The 15,285-nt window shown below is 42.5% G+C and overlaps 1 protein-coding gene across 7 annotated transcripts in view; it reads right to left on the bottom strand.

Moving 5' to 3' along the window:
• Window positions 1-15,285, bottom strand: part of DYNC1I1 (dynein cytoplasmic 1 intermediate chain 1) — a 222,370-nt gene that overhangs the window by 59,143 nt on the left and 147,942 nt on the right. The window lies entirely within an intron of this gene.

Genomic DNA, 15,285 nt, shown 5'->3' with positions numbered 1-15,285 from the left:
ATCAAACTCTTTGGCTTCCTATTTACCGAAGCTTGGGGTTTTGTAGCACAGTTTCCATTGAACACTGAAAGTTTGGCTCAAGGTATGGCTTGGCTAGGACTGGCAGCCAGCAGCTGGAGAGAGCCCCCAGGGGGAGGACATGGGGGCCTGCTATCAGTGCCACAGTGTTCTGTCACTTCTGAGGATCCGGTGATTCCTATTTTTCCACAGAAAACTTGGAAGACTTTCACATTTCCACTCTGAACCGGGCGTTATTCCTTGTTGGCCCAATTTTGAGGAATGATTCAGAGGTAGAGATTTCATAAGTAAATTTTCTTCTGTTCATGAGCCGTCTCTGAAGCATTATGGTCATTTCAAACAGTGCTGCTTCCCACCCACCACCCACCCCCACACTCTTTTTCAATGTGTGATATTCCTCAAAGTTTTTTTTAAATGTTCGAAATTGAGTGTTATAGCATTCGGCCAATATAACACTTCAGTGCTATAGCAGCACCACTGAGATGCCTTGAGTTAAAGCATCTCAATGGTGTTGCTATTGCACTGAATTCTATATTGGTTTAGTGCTATAGCACTTAGAATGTTCAAAAACTCGGGGGAAATCAGTTTCCCCCCAAAGCAGCTCAATCACACTTTGCAAGTGGGTTTCTATGACAGGTAACTAAATTCTGCTAGCAGCCTGTTACTAAAACAGGTCTGTCTGAAATGACAAAAAAATGCATTAGTAATCAGTTTCTCAAATAGAATACAAAGACAGTTTATTTTTCACCCACTGGGCAATGGAGCAGCAACAAACAGCAGGGGTTGCTTGCAGAAGGTATCCCAGCATAGTGGGAGAACTGACAAACTTAGGGTTGATTCCATTGAAAAGCACTAGAAATGAGAAGAAGAGGATCAGGAAGGGCTGCCTGTGATGTTGGATCTGTATTGGCTCAGGTCTGATTTACACATGCAGCAGAAACGGGGGGAAATGAAGTAGTACATTCCCACTACTACAGAGTGGACTGTACCACATCAAGCTTCAATGGGAGAGAATCACATTTCTCTAATACTCCCCTAAGTTAAAAACCCTCATGAATGGAAAGCTAGAGAGCAAGTTGGACTTGAGTCTTCCAATGGGCTAAGCTGATTTTCATTTGAAGCTTTTCAAAAAAAATGACAGAGATTTTTCAAAAGTGGTGTCCTCCCCTATAGTATGAAGTGGCAAAGTATATCCAAAAGACGTGGACAAAATTGAGAGGGTTTGGAGGACAGTGATGAGAATGATCCGGGACCTGGGGACTAAGTCCTATGAGGAAAGGCTGAGAGACTTGAGGCTGATCCTGCATTGAGTTGGGGACTAGACTAGATGGCCTGTAGGGTCCCTTCCAACTCTATGATTCTATGATCTTGCAAACTCTGACATCTCCCACCTCATTCCGTTACAAGTACAGGTTTCTTTCACACATGAAGGCACCACTTGATGCTGTAGTTACCAAAGGATGCATAAAGAATGTTTGCATCTTCCCCAAAGAACCATGCAATTCTTAACACAGCTGTACCCTCTGAAGGCAACTAATATCAATGGGCTAAGAATTCTGATTAAGAGTATGCTTCTAATGACCAAAAAGGCCCTGATATGTTCATTAACAGTTTCTTCGTAGAAGATTGTGTGAGTCTTCCTGACTGGCCTGCTTCCTCCACCCCCCATTTTTTTTTTCACTGCACAAAAGTTTCATGTGCTCTTTGGATGCTATTATGTCCTACTTCCGACACCTTACCAACTAAGAAGTATTATCATTATTCAATGGTCAAGTGCAACATCAAAAATGTAGTTTTCATCATTTTAACAGGAGACCCTTTGTCAAAAGTGTATCTACAGGCCTACTCATTGTGACAGTGGCACAGCAGCAAAGAGCACTTAAAATCAGCCAGTGTGCAGCTGTCATTCCATTTCTACACGTTGCAACAACCCTCAAGCCCAGATCGGATGTATTATCTTTTCATATCATAGCTTAAAAGAGTTGCTTTAATCAGACTGCCACAGGATTTAGAACTAATGACAACCCTTATATGAAATGGCAACAGGGTCAGGATTTTGAAAAGGCATTATCTGCAGCATTGGATGCCATCTCCAGCTGTTAGCTGTACTGATGTTTTGACCAAAATAGCCCTGCTCATGCCACAATAATAAGGGTGTCTCTTTACCAGGAAGCTGTTTGGAGATTTCTATATCACACTGATTCAGGTTCTCCTTTCCTAGAGCAATGAGAAGTTTAGGGAGCCTTTATGGTATCTTTGTTTGGAAGAAAAGGCCCCAGAGACTGATAAGATCCAGCAAGAAGAAGAAGAAGAAGAAGAAGAAGAAGAAGAAGAAGAAGAAGAAGAAGAAGAAGAAGAAGAAGAAGAAGAAGAAGAAGAGTTGGTTCTTATATGCCGCTTTTCTCTACCCGAAGGAGTCTCAAAGTGGCTTATAGTCACCTTCCCTTTCCACTCCCCACAACAGACACCCTGTGGGGTGGGTGAGGCTGAGAGAGCCCTAATATTCCTGCTTGGTCAGAACAGTTTTATCAGTGCCGTGGTGAGCCCAACGTCACCCAGCTGCCTGCAAGGGAAATTTGCATTCCAGTTGCAATGCTCATACAGGTATTGCTGAACTGGGTGGATGCTCCCATCTTGGGATCCATGTCTGTATTTCTTTGGAGTGCTTGGGTACTATCTTAGTGTTATGCCTGCTGCTCTCTCCAGCATTCAAATACATAAATATTTCTGCAATTTAATTAGCATACTAGAACATTCAATAAGAGAATCTCATGTGTAGTAGTGAGATGAAGGGCAGATGGAACTGCCAACTGCATTAATCAGGAGGAAGGGAGAAAGCAGCCTGTGTCAAAAATGGAAGTTTTACTCTTCAAAAGAATGAAGTGGGTCCAACCAGGTTTACAACTGGTAAAAAATGAAGGGGGGTCTCCTTTGACCACCAATAGGACCATGCTGGGGATATTGGGACCTCCATGAACAAAAATCATGAGTAATGGGTTCTATGGAAAGGTAAGGAACTAAACAAGATTGAGCGGAATGGTTGGCTGGATCCAATCATCAAAGTCAATGTTTTGCCAGATTAACTTCCTCCCCCTCCTCCACACCTCCAACGCTGACATAGCACGGTAGTCTGTCACTGATTGGTCGGAGTGTCAGTTCAAAGACTACCTGGTTCCCGGTTGCCATTCCCTCACTTATTTCTGCCCTCATTTCTAAAGTGACTGTGCTCCAAGCCCACACTTCTATGTGCCGAGATTTGCCTTTTGGATTGTCTTCCCCCCCCCCCCGCCCCGTTCTCCCCCCCCTCACTCACTCACTCACTCACTCACTCACTCACTCACTCACTCAGGAAAAGCAAGCAGCCTCGTGCTCCATTCCCCTCCCTTGCTTTGGCTGTAGATGAGACAAACAACAGGAAATAAACCTATCTCCAACTTTGTGCTCCTTCAATGCTGTCTGGAGCTTCACAACCACCACTCCCCCCCCCAGCTTCCCAATCAAGAGGGATGGAGAGAACAGCCACATAATTAAGTGTAGAATGTAGTCTGTTTCAATTTGGGGAAAAGGAAGAAGACCCAGGTTCAAATCGCTCTGAATTCAGCAGGATCGACTGGGGGGGGGGGGGGGGGCTGAGGTCAGAACCAACCTAGGTGAATTTTTGGTCCAGTCTAGAGGAGATCTTTTTCAAGGAGAGGAAGACTACATTCTCCTACACCACTATGAGCAGTAGTTATAGACCTGAACACTTTGATTCTGAGCCTGGTAAGGCTGCTTTTGATTTTGTAAAATTAATGCAGGCCAGATTTGGATTAGTGATGGCACATCCCCTTAACCACAGATGGATTTACTCACAACAGATAGTCATTTGCATTATCTTGGTTAGGATGCCCGACCTCAGCACCCACATCTGACATACACATGGTGAGTGAGAATTGGCTGCGTATGCTGGTGTTTGTGTATTGGGATGGCGTTCTGCCAGTTGTGGCTCAAACTCTTCTGGAGAAGGGTGCTAGATAAAAATTACCCTAATATGAGATTTAGATTTGAATTTGATGGATCTCTTCTTCAAAATGTCACTCTCTGAGGCATTTTGTGGGCCACAAAATAATATTTCCTTTGTGGGTACTGGAAATTGGATAAGTCCAAAAATATCTTTAGCTATCAACCCAGCAAACATCTAAATAAAAAGAAACTCAGTGCAGTTTTGTTCCCAATTCAGGCAAGGAGACACATAGGTGACATGTATGGCATCTAGTATCTAAAGGTACCTGTATTCTCTGGGGGAAAAGATGAGTTGTTTTGGTCCTTTCATGAGCCATGCTAGATATTTATTTAATTCAATGGAAATGTATAATTATAATATAATCAGCCCCCTTCAAGGATCGCTGCCTTGTTGTGGCAAGGGGGCTTGCGTAGTTCAGTGAAGCTATGAGCTATACCGTGCAGGGCCACCCAAGACGGACAGGTCATAGCTGAGAGCTCTGACAAAAGGTGATCCACTGGAGAAGGAAATGGCAAACCACTCCAGTATCTTTGCCATGAAAACTCTATGGACAGTTCCAATAGGCATAACGATATGACGCTGGAAGATGAGCCCCTCAGGTCGGAAGGTGTCCAATATGCTACTGGGGATGAGCAGACGGCTAGTACGAGTAGCGCCAGAATGAATGAAGCGGCTGGGCCAAAGCCGAAAGGACGCTCAGTTGTGGAAGTAACTGGTGGCGAAAAGACAGTCCGATGCTGTAAAGATTTTTATTCCATAGGAACCTGGAACGTCAGATCCATGAATCAAGGCAAGCTGGACGTGGTTAAACAAGAAATGACAAGACTGAACATCGACATTTTAGGAATCAGTGAACTAAAATGGACAGGAATGGGTGAATTTAATTCAGATGACCATCAGGTATACTACTGTGGACAAGAATCTCGCAGAAGAAATGGAGTAGCCTTCATAATCAATAAGAGAGTAGGAAAAGCAGTCTTGGGATACAATCCCCAAAATGACAGAATGATCTCAGTTCGAATCCAAGGCAAACCATTCAACATCACAGTGATCCAGGTCTACGCCCCAACCACTGCTGCTGAAGAGGATGAAGTTGATCAGTTCTATGAAGCCCTACAACACCTTCTAGAAGTAACGCCCAAAAATGATGTGCTTATCATCATGGGGGATTGGAATGCTAAAGTAGGAAGCCAAAAGATAACCGGGATAACAGGCAAGTTTGGCCTTGGAGTACAAAATGAAGCAGGGCACAGGCTGGTAGAATTTTGTCAAGAGAATACAATGGTCATAGCAAACACTCTTTTCCAGCAACCCAAGAGACGATTCTACACATGGACATCACCAGACGGTCAACACAGAAATCAGATTGACTATGTGCTCTGTAGCCAAAGATGGAAAAGTTCTATCCAGTCAATAAAAACAAGACCAGGAGCTGATTGTGGTTCAGATCATGAGCTTCTTGTTGCAAAATTTAGGCTTAAATTGAAGAAAGTAGGGAAAAGCACTAGGCCACTCAGGTATGAACTAAATCATATCCCCGACGAATACACAGTGGAGGTGACAAATAGATTTAAGGAATTAGATCTGATAGACAGAGTGCCTGAAGAACTATGGTCGGAGGTTCGCAACATTGTACAAGAGGTAGCAACTAAAACCATCCCAAAGAAAAAGAAATGCAAGAAATCAAAATGGCTGTCTGAGGAAGCTTTACAAATAGCTAAGGAGAGAAGGGAAGTGAAAGGCAAGGGAGAAAGAGAAAGATACACCCAACTGAATGCAGAATTCCAGAGAAAAGCTAGAAGAGATAAGAATGCCTTCTTAAATGAACAGTGCAAACAAATAGAAGAAAACAATAGAATCGGGAGGACCAGAGATCTTTTCAAGAAAATTGGAGATATGAAGAGAACGTTTCATGCAAAGATGGGTATGATAAGGGACCAAAATGGTAGGGACCTCACAGAAGCAGAAGAGATTAAACAAAGGTGGCAAAATTATACAGAAGAACTATACAAGAGCGAGCTTAACATCCCTGATGACCACAATGGGGTAGTTACTGACCTGGAGCCAGACATCCTGGAATGTGAAGTCAAATGGGCCTTAGGAAGTCTGAGTAACAATAAAGCTAGTGGTGGTGACAGCATTCCAGTTGAACTATTCAAAATCTTAAAGGACGATGCAGTAAAAGTGCTACACTCAATATGCCAGCAAATTTGGAAAACTCAACAATGGCCACAGGATTGGAAAAGGTCAGTTTACATTCCAATCCCAAAGAAGGGCAATGCCAAAGAATGTTCAAACTACCGCACCATTGCACTAATTTCTCATGCTAGCAAAGTTATGCTCAAAATCCTACAAGCTAGGCTCCAGCAATATGTGGACCGAGAACTTCCAGAAGTACAGGCAGGATTTCGAAGAGGCAGAGGAACTAGAGATCAAATTGCCAACATACGCTGGATCATGGAGAAAGCTAGGGAGTACCAGAAGAACGTCTACTTCTGCTTCATTGACTATGCTAAAGCCTTTGATTGTGTGGAACACAACAAATTGTGGCAAGTTCTTAAAGAGATGGGAATACCAGAGCATCTTATTTGTCTCTTGAGAAATTTATATGCAGGTCAAGAAGCAACAGTGAGAACTGAACATGGAATCACTGACTGGTTCAAAATTGAGAAAGGAGTTCGGCAAGGCTGTATACTGTCGCCTTGCCTATTTAACTTGTATGCAGAGCACATCATGAGAAATGCGGGATTAGAGGAGTCACAAATTGGGATCAAGATTGCAGGGAGGAATATCAACAACCTCAGATATGCAGATGATACTACTCTAATGGCAGAAAGTGAAGAGGAACTAAAGAGCCTGTTGATGCGGGTGAAGGAGGAGAGTGCAAAAGTTGGCTTGAAACTCAACATCAAGAAAACAAAGATCATGGCATCCGGCCCTCTCAATTCCTGGCAAATAGAAGGGGAAGAAATGGAGATAGTGACAGATTTTATTTTCCTGGGCTCCAAGATCACTGCAGATGGGGACTGCAGCAAAGAAATTAAAAGACGCTTGCTCCTGGGGAGGAAAGCTATGGCAAATCTAGACAGCATCCTAAAAAGCAGAGACATCACCCTGCCAACAAAAGTGCGTTTAGTCAAAGCTATGGTCTTCCCAGTTGCAATGTATGGCTGCGAAAGTTGGACCATAAGGAAGGCCGAGCGTCAAAGAATTGAGGCTTTTGAACTCTGGTGCTGGAGAAGACTCTTGCGAGTCCCTTGGACTGCAAGGCGAACAAACCGGTCAGTCCTAGAGGAGATCAGCCCTGACTGCTCTTTAGAAGGCCAGATCCTGAAGATGAAACTCAAATATTTTGGCCACCTCATGAGAAGGAAGGACTCCCTGGAGAAGAGCCTAATGCTGGGAGCGATCGAGGGCAAAAGAAGAAGGGGACGACAGAGAATGAGGTGGCTGGATGGAGTCACTGAAGCAGTAGGTGCAAACTTAAATGGACTCCGGGGAATGGTAGAGGACAGGAAGGCCTGGAGGATCATTGTCCATGGGGTCGCGATTGGTCGGACACGACTTCGCACATAACAACAACAATATAATCAGATTCCAAAAACTCAAGTTTTCAGAAACAGGATTCTGGGAACCCGCTCTCTGTCAATAATTTTACACATTACATATACAGGAAGGATGAGTCTGGGGTCCTCACCCTGTGTTCTATAAAACAAGCATATAAGAATTGAAGGTTCTGCAGAATTACCAGTGTACTATCCCCAATTCAAATTATAACTTGATTGCTGAAAGTCTTCCCCCGACTATTACACTGTCCTAAAACACTCTGGGAAGGGTCACTGTTTGGCCTGTTGGGAAAACCCAGAAATGTATATGTGGGCTTCACCAACGTGCCAAATAGCATATCCCTGGTACTGCCACAGATTGGGGAAAGGAAGTAGAATCATAGAGTCATAGAATCATAGAGTTGGAAGGGGTCACACAGGCCATCTAGTCCAACCCCCTGCTCAACGCAGGTTCAGCCCAAAGCATCCAAGAAAAATGTGTATCCAACCTTTGCTTGAAGACTGCCAGTGAGGGGGAGCTCACCATCTCCTTAGGCAGCCTATTCCACTGCTGAACTACTCTGACTGTGAAATTTTTTTCCTGATATCTATCTCACTGTTCTTTCCTGTGCAGTACCGCAGTCATGATCCAAACTGAGCACCGAGCACACATGAACTATGGAAAACCTGAAACTCATATTATGTGACTATTATGCAGAGTGAGGACTCTCAAACTCAGGGGTAGTCAACCTGTGGTCCTCCAGATGTTCATGGACTACAATCCCCATGAGCCCCTGCCATCATTTGCTGGCAGGGGCTCATGGGATTTGTAGTCCATGAACATCTGGAGGACCGCAGGTTGACTACCCCTGCTCAAACTCACTGGTGCATTTTGTGAAAGCGTGACGAACCAGCTTTTCTTACTGGGACTTTTAATTGATCAGAACTTTATTCTCTGGCAGTGGGGGGAACAATGGGATTTGTAAACCAATTGGCTACGTATTTGCATGTGGAAACAACTTGACTATGTAGGTTTATCTTCTAAGAGCTGTGGAAGGATATTGGGAAGATGTAGGAAGGGGTCAGAATTATTTGTGGCATACAGAAAATCCAACTTTTACTGAAAATAAAAACAGTTGATAGACTTTGTCTAGTTTTCTTTAAAAAAACTAAACACTTCAAACCAAATGTCAAAGTCCTAGTTAATTAAAAAAAAGGAAGTTTATACTTCCATATGGCATGTGTTGACATTTATTCCTTTGATTTACAAGAATATGGACTTGAGGGAGCAGATTGCTTTATTCAAGAGAAATAATACTGGGAAGGAGGACAACTTGACAGGAAAGAGTGTAGGCTGCCTTAACTTCAGTGCTTGTTAAAACATGAAGGATTAATGGCAAAAAGGGAGGGAAGAATTGTGAATGTCTCCAGTTGAGGATCTTCAAAAATGTTTGGGGTTTCTAAGAATGTCTCAGGCAACCACATGAAAAGAGACTGAGCCGCACGATTCTCTAAATCCAAAACTGGTACCGCTCTACTTATACCATCAAACCAACTGACTTGAAATAGAGCCACAAATTGAATTTATTTTTATTGAAAAAGTACTAACTTCTTGAAAGGAGGCAAATGGTGTGTCAGGAAACTCCGGGACTTCAGGGCAAGTTTATAATGCAGGTATGCAGCTCCTGTTCTCAGCCACTGTCTCTTTGGTCTGGGCACTGCCGGGTGCCAGTGGCTGCCTTTTCTAAAAGGCAGCTGTTTTCTCCACTTAAAGGTAAAGGTATCCCCTGTGCAAGCACCGAGTCATGTCTGACCCTTGGGGTGATGCCCTCCAGCATTTTCATGGCAGACTCAATACGGGGTGGTTTGCCAGTGCCTTCCCCAGTCATTACTGTTTTACCCCCCAGCAAGCTGGGTACTCATTTTACTGACCTCGGAAGGATGGAAGGCTGAGTCAACCTTGAGCCGGCTGCTGGGATTGAACTCTCAGACTCATGGGCAGAGCTTCAGACTGCATGTCTGCTGCCTTACCACTCTGCGCCACAAGAGGCTCTTTTCTCCACTTAGAGTCAGTGAAAAATGGAAGATCTGTATCCGCAAGTTGGGAAAGGACAAACCGAGTATATGGAAGGAACAACTGCTCATGTTTGCATCCGTGAATCATCCATAGTGAAAATGCATCCAAGTTAGAGTTATTTGGCTACTGTTTGCTTTGAAACTGACGTTATTCGACAATAAAAAGGCATTCAAAATGTTTCATGCACATTTCCCCCCACTGTCTTCCTTATAAGAATTCACAAAGTAGCCTGGGAGTATTCACAAAGTGAAGATGGGAGTGAGTCACCATTTAAAAAATAAATCCCCACTGGAACTGTTTCAACTAGGGAAAGTGACATGGGGGAGAAGGTGGGAGGCTGTCTTCCCCCCCCCCCATCCCCAGTCCCCAATTCACTAAAAAAAAATCTCGTGCAGTTGTTTACCTTGGAGTGTTGGACTAGGTCCTGGGAGACCCAGTTTCAAATCCCCACTCTGCCAAGGAAGCTTTCTGGGTGACCTTGGAACGGTCACATATACTCTCAGCCTAACCTACCTTGTAGGGTTGTTATAAGGAGAAAATGGAGGCAAGGAGAATGATGCAAGCCACTTGGGGTTCCCATTGGACAGAAAAGTGAGATATAAATGAAATATATAAGTAAATAAATTTGCAGAGATTTATTAATTTGTGTGGGACAGCAACTGAATCAAAGTTTTATGATTTCCCACCATATGGTCAGCAAACTTACCAACAAGCCCCATTCACGTGAACAAATTCTGCAGTACTGAAGTGACTGAGTTTGGATGATAACTGTAACATACTAAACAGAAAGTATCTACGTGCTCAAAAATACAACTCGGAGAACTGTAGAATTAGAAGGCCATATCGGCTACCCTTTTCAGTGCAGGAAATCCAAGTTCATGTCCCTAACAGATAGTTGTCCATTGTCTCCTGGGAAACCTCCAACAAAGGTGGGTCCATCTCCGCCCTCAGTAATTGGTTCCATGGGAAGTTTCTCCTAATTCTCAACTGAAATGGTATAGATATAATTTTGTTTTGAATCTCAGGAAGAAATTTCATACCAAAGGGCAGATGTACACATTTCTCTGAGGACCTCTAACACTCTAAAACTACACAATCAAACTAAAGCTCAACATGGGGTATGGGTAATAATTCCACCTTCCCTCTTTCTGTCACTCCTGTCTCTTGTTCAACGAGCTAGCTGGTACATCAAACATTTCAAATCTGCAACTTTCTTTTTCAGAAGACAGCAAAACTGGAAATCTCCCACAACTATGGAAAATATCCTGCTTTGCAACACTTAATTTATACCAAATCCACTTCTTACGTGTTTGAATTTACAGCCTTTTTGCCGATGCAAATAAACATTGTTTGTGTTAAGAGGGAAGTCATAATGTTTCATTCTCACTCTTCATTTTTGTCAAAAAAGATTTGATTGAACTCAGCATCTGATGTTAAAAGGGTTAAGTACAACACAGGTAGCTACAAAGGAAATTCTTTGAGCCTGTTAATGAACTCCATTCTGCCGTGGCAGGATCACCCTCCTTTTAAGTAAGCAGTAACTCAATCCCTGTGTTAACTCAATTGTGTTTGGGCTTCCACCAAGTCAAGGAACTCAGTGTGATAAATCATAATGAATTGTCTGTAATAATTCACAAAACATCTTTAACACAGCTAACAAATTCTGGAATCTGGCTTTACAGTTCTAAATATTTTACTCTTCCTTTCTCACCGAACATAAAGAAACATGCACCTTTCTAGCATCTGCTTTACTGCAAAGAAGAAGATACGAAGCTTTTGTCAGAACTTGCGTAGCATAAGAATCCTAACTTGCAAGCACAAATACTTGTGAATATTATTTGTCAGTGAGGTATTATACAAAGGGCAAGTTGTTAGATAAGGGGAAAGGTTTCTTATGAGCAGAGAACTTAGTGAGGAACCAGGGGTACCTCCTTAAGATGACACTGTACATTTTCTAGTACAATACTGTGTTCTTGGGACCGTCACTTCTACAGCTGCTGGCATCCCACCCCCCACCACCATATTTCTTTATGGCACATTTTAGTAAGCATACATGGCATTTGAAATCAGGGTCCTAGGAGCAGCCAAAACAGTGCAGGAATGAATGACCACAGACAGAAGGAGGCGCAGTGGTCACATGGGGTAGTGATCAGCATGCCAGGCTAAGATCAGAGCAAGCCAGGTCTGAATCTCTTTCCTGGCTTGGGAGATCAGTGTATGACACAGGGCCAGTCATGATCCCACAGCCTAATCAGTATTGTTGTAAGGATAAAAAGGAGGAGGAGAGAATGCTGTTGTATGCCATATCGTTGCTCCCATCAGAGAGAAAGATAAAGAGAATGGACATAAAGAAGTAATGCCCTTTAGGTTCTCAAAAAACAAGACTAAACAGGCCATATATGTTGTTTGCCATGAGAAGCAAGGGCTGCAATAAGAATGGCAGGGCTGTACTAAATGGACCATTTCTCTCATTACACAGCATCATATAATCATAGTATAATCATGCTTTTGAACTACACAGAAATCTTAGTCCAGCATAAAGAAAAGATAACCAAATGAATACAAACAATGAGCATATAGGCATACCTCAAAAGTATAAAATGTTTGTGTATTCAGAAAATATATAGCCCACACTTTTTAGAAAGTGCCTGAGACAGTTGCCTATCAAAGCTGATCTTTTTTTTAAAAAAAAAGTATTGTTTCTATTTTGCTTTTTTAAAATTATCGTGCAACAAGCAATCGCTACACGCTGGCATCTGAACATAACACATTCCTTGGAACCTGCGGCTTGCTGCTCTCCAGTTTTGCCTGAAGACCAAAATGGACACGGAGGGCCTCCAAATTACACCGCTAATGAGTTTACAAATGACTTACACCCGCTGATATCATCCAGGTCCTCTGCTGAGCTAACTTTGATTGAACCTCGAGACCTCACCAATGATCTGGGCAATTTTAGCAAGTAGCCCAGAGAAAATCTAAGGACAGATAAGCACATGTTTACGTTTCTTGCTTTACCCTAATTGTTTCTAAGCAATTGACATTTTGCGCTCTTCAGTCTGTGTCACTTGAGCACACTTCTATCAGTTTACTGTCAAAATAATTACAGTAATCTCTTCTTATCTTTTGGATTTAATTATAGCTTGGAGGGAAGACTGACAGACTATTATATTTGCCCAAAGCCATCCCTTCCACTAATGTATCATTTACAAGTCAAGTCAGTGGGTAATTAGAAATAATCTAAAATTAATTGGCTATTGCATGGAGCCGTGCTGATCACTTGGGAGATAAGTACAGGTAAGCAGAACCACAGCAGAAGACCCCTGAATGCCACAGCACAGGCCACTACTTGGAAGAGGGCAGCTGTGAAGTCCAATGCAGATGCTAGTAACAGCGTACAGAGGCAGAATTGAACCTGTACGCAGGTAGATATGAGATACTAGCCCCAGCAGAAGGTCTATATACATACATAGACTACTGTAATTGTCATAGTTGAAAAGCAAAAAAACCCACCCAGCATTCTCACTAATAATATTCAATACATTTGGATGCACGTAAGGCTTGCTGAAAATATGGTGCACATTTTTAACATCTATCTAAGGCCAATGAGAATAGTTTTTACTGACAACCGCAGGTTCCAAAGAATAGGGGAAGTGAAAACAGAAGATGGCTAGTGGAGGATCAGCCACTCCAATTGGCTGGGACCAGGCAGGTGATATTTTAAGCCAATTTTTTTAAAAATCTAAAAAAGGGAGAAATACACATTTTAAAGAGCAATTCAGGTTTAGCACAGATTAATTCAGCAGAAAAAGAGAGACATTACTTGTGCTTTCCTGTATCTTAGGGTACCTGTGTGAAATAGGTGGACACTCATTGCTGTGGTTTGATTTGCCACACATCGGTTTTTGCACAAGCCATAAACAAGGAAAGTAGACTGAGATTGTAAGCAGCCATGCTGCTCCCCAGGACGATTCCAAAAACAAAAGTCAAGTAGTACCATTAAGATAACCAAAATATCACAAAGCACTTTTGAGTTCAGGGGAAAGAACTATTCCAAATCTGGAAGCGGGTCCAAATGTCGACGTTGGTTGCATACAGGAAGAGTTTCTCAGGATCCTGCCCCAATACTGAGATCCTGCACAGTCATAAGGCTCCTCCATGTGGAACCTCACTCTAGCACTGTTACAACATCAGGGGCTGAATGGGACTGAACCCCAAACAGGAGAATCCTGACAAAATATGAAGGAAGCCATCAACAGCGCATTGTTACAAATCTGTTGCAGACGGATGTCTTCATTCAGATCTTTCTTTTCCCAGCCATACAGAGTCACGTGGCAAGAATGGGAACAAATGTTAACCATGTTCTGCATGATAAAATCTTCAGCCATTTGCTGCCTGTCCATGAACAATAAGAAACGGCAGTGCAAAGGGGAAGGCTTAACCACAAAAATACTAAACAAATTTGTTATACGAGCTGTCAAAAATGAATTCAGGATGGATCTTAATCCAGACTTAATAAATATTATGTTATGGATGATGAAAATATTTTGATTATTCCAATAAGAAGTTTCCCCCCCCTTTTCAAGGGGGAAAAAAAAACATTTTCACTTCCCACATTACACATTTTGCTTGCCAATTCTTCCCTACGTTGTTTTGATTTTAAATCTTTGCAGAAATGCCCGGAGTTTCATACCTAAAATCTTTTCAAATATAATTGGGTTGCATAGATACGTATGTTTGCCTATTTAGGGCTTTTTCTTTTCAAATTGTGCATTCACCAATGTATATTCACTGTTTTCAGCCACGAAGCCTCAAACACAGGCACAACATGGGGGAAAGTGGGATGGGGGAAAGACGGATCAAGAGGAATTTTCAAGAACTGAATGACAATCCTGACAAGAGGCACAGGAAACTTTGCCGGGGGGGGGGGGGGGAGAGAATCAGCCATTAGGTACGTTACAAAGGTCACAATTCCCCCCTCCATAGATGGAGATGGAATACTCATAAAGGATCTGAGATCAATGACATACATGTGGGTGATCTACTGAATGCTGCCTTATGGCATTAGTTCCAAAGGAATATACGTATTTGTATGTATTTCTGAATACTGAATTGAAACTAATGCATTGTAGAGAGCAATCAATCCAGGGATGTGCATTTGGACACCTCCCCTCTCCCAGCATTTTTCTTTAGCCTGTATCTGTATTTATAAAATCTGAGATAATTTTGCAGCAATTTTTGTAGAATATCAGATACTTCTTTGCATTGCCATTTCATCTTTCTTGCTAAGCAATCCTTTTCGGTCACTCTGTAGGTCTAATGAAGATAGGCATGGATGTACCTTTCCACCTGCCCACTTGATTGGTACACTGGACACGCACCATGTAATGCTTCTGTTGCACTCCCTTGTCTTTGGATCGCAGCCCGTAAACTTCATAGAAATCCATATAAAAACAGTCCATCTATCAGATAAATGTCTACAGAGCACGTGTATGTTAAAGTGCATTAAAGGCTATATATAAAGGCTATATATATATATATACATTCCTCAAGTATATTCCTTCTTTCTCCACATCCATCCATCCATTTGGATTCAAACCTTGCAGAGTTGGCCACTGGCAGGCCCATATGAATAAGTGATCCTG

Source organism: Paroedura picta, chromosome 11 (assembly GCF_049243985.1).
Source record: "Paroedura picta isolate Pp20150507F chromosome 11, Ppicta_v3.0, whole genome shotgun sequence".
Lineage (NCBI taxonomy): Eukaryota > Metazoa > Chordata > Lepidosauria > Squamata > Gekkonidae > Paroedura > Paroedura picta.
The sequence above is the reverse complement of the archived record's forward strand: the minus strand, read 5'-3'. Positions and strand labels throughout refer to the sequence as shown.